The sequence below is a fragment of the Panthera uncia genome (genome assembly GCF_023721935.1).
Source record: "Panthera uncia isolate 11264 chromosome B3 unlocalized genomic scaffold, Puncia_PCG_1.0 HiC_scaffold_1, whole genome shotgun sequence".
NCBI classification, from domain to species: domain Eukaryota; kingdom Metazoa; phylum Chordata; class Mammalia; order Carnivora; family Felidae; genus Panthera; species Panthera uncia.
Genome location: NW_026057582.1, coordinates 20,355,770 through 20,357,899, shown reverse-complemented (window position 1 = coordinate 20,357,899; position 2,130 = coordinate 20,355,770). Strand labels below are relative to the sequence as shown.

General features: G+C 40.8%; 1 long non-coding RNA gene across 3 annotated transcripts in view; it reads right to left on the bottom strand.

Annotated features, from left to right (window-relative positions):
• LOC125909287 (uncharacterized) overlaps positions 1 to 1,325 on the bottom strand; it is a 70,771-nt gene extending 69,446 nt beyond the window's left edge. Inside the window, exons 1-2 of one of the 3 annotated variants that reach the window (XR_007453645.1) lie at positions 1,179 to 1,325; positions 657 to 795 (exon numbers count right to left, since the gene is read on the bottom strand). This is a non-coding gene — a long non-coding RNA (uncharacterized LOC125909287). The remainder of the gene's footprint in view (positions 1 to 656; positions 796 to 1,178) is intronic. The other 2 variants (XR_007453646.1, XR_007453644.1) reach the window with 2 other exon arrangements.
• Positions 1,326 to 2,130: the final 805 nt, after the last annotated feature.

Genomic DNA, 2,130 nt, shown 5'->3' with positions numbered 1-2,130 from the left:
ATAGCGCAAAAATAGTGAAGCGGAAACTTGCTATCGCATTTTGTTTGGTGGCATGCCTTCCTTCCCCCTCCCCGTTCCCCCCCCCCCCCCCACCGATCTTGCCACGTGTGAACCAATCAATTTCTTCCGTTGGAATAGTGTGTTAAGTCCTGACAGTGTCATGCGTGAAACAATGATTGTGGCAAAAGAATGAGATTATCCCTCTGGAACTGTGAGAAAGGTCAAAGCCAGCCTCCCACTCCAAACGCCATGATTGCTCTTCAAAAGAGGTGTTAGAATAATGTTGGGGAGAAAATCACAATATCAACAATGAAGGAAAGTATGCAAGTATAAAAAATAGACCTAAAAAATGATGAAACACGGTAGTGTGGCCATTTAGTCTAGAGAAAAATCTGTTCTTTTCAATAGCTTGTTATTTAATATAGCAGCATACAAAAATTAACACTTGCAGTTAAGGTCTGAGACAACAATGGAATGTGAACTTATATTCTGTATATTCTTTTTAGAGACTCTGTATTCTTCTGGTGTTAAGAGTAAGTTTGACAAGATATGGCAAGATATAGGAATGATTTTTTTTTTAACTTTTCAACTATGTATTTGAGTTCATTTATAAGGAAGAGAAATATGAGCAGTCTTTAAGGAGAGTCCTTACTTACCTATGGAGAAAGGGTGCTGCATTTTCAGCAGGTCAGAGTATTGGACTCTTGCGCTGGGAGATTCTTACTGAGGGGGCTGACTGGAGCACTACAGTGATGATGCATCATGTTTCTGTATATCCACGTGGCCCTCCCATCACTGAAAAACAGCCATCTTAGTGAGACAAAGCTTCAGTTCACTGTTCACTATAAACTTTACTCTTTTTAAAAAAGAGAAGACTTAATTAGATATCTTTTTGTCTTACATAACAAAGACCAGGTCAGTTTGGCCTTGGGTTAACATTCCTGCAGATATGAAAAGAACAGCAGAATGCCACTGTTAACAGTGTCAGTCAGGGTCTTCCTAGGAAACAGATGGTGCCCTCTAATTGATTCGTTTGCAGGGAGTTTAACATAACTATTCACAAAGCTATGGTTAGCATACCGGAAACCCACAAGGATGGTGAACTCACCCCAGAGCTGAGAACAGCAGTGATGATTCACACCTCTAGGACTGAAAAGACAAGTGGAGGGAACAGTTACCTGGAGGAGAAGACCTCTTAACTGGACTGTGACCTTTGTTCCAGGGATCCGGCGAGCTTATTGTGAGCTCCCAGAAAGGCAACCAAGGGAATCAACACCCAACCTCATGCTCCTCCCTCCCATACACTGCTTCTGCCAATGACTTGCATTGCTGATTCCTACCAAAATTCTGAGGAGAGGAAAGCATGAGTGAGCATACTTTACACAGAACATGGAAACTACTATTGCTTATTTAGAGGAAAAAAAAAAGAGCCTAAAACTTAAGGACAAAAGTAAACTATTGAAAATAATGCCTACGGGGGAATGAGTGGAACTGGAATAAAAGGAGTAAAGATGGTAGTGAGAGGTCATTCATTATACAGTTTTTTTTAATCTTTTTTTTTAAAGTCTATTTATTTTGACAGAGAGAGAGACAGAGACAGAGAGACAGAGAGAGAGAGAGACTGTGCAGGGGAAGGGGCAGAGAGAGAGGGGGAGAGAGAGAATCCCAAGCAGGCACCGCACTGTCAGCACAGAGCCTCATGTGGGGCTTGAACTCAGAAACTGTGAGATCATGACCTGAGCTGAAACGAAGAGTCAGACATTTAACCGACTGAGCCACCCCAGGGGCCTAAGTGCAGGGACTATATTATACAGAGGTTTGCACTCTTAGGGATTTTCTATTGTAGAAGGATGGATATAATAGTTACAAATAAATTACTTTATAAGGTGGATTAAATAGATACTTTTAAGGAGACACAAGCTTCCTTTGAAATTCGAAGAAGGAGGAAGAAACAGTGATTTCCAATTAGGAGTTAGAGTGAGTGAACTGTGCCTTGAGTAATGAGAAATGTATAAATAAATTAAAATGAGAAAAGGTTTATACCAGCATTAGAGCACTGTGAGCAAAGATGGGGACAAAAGCAATGCTGTGCATTTTGAGAAGGGCCAGTTACCAACTGAATTCAAAACA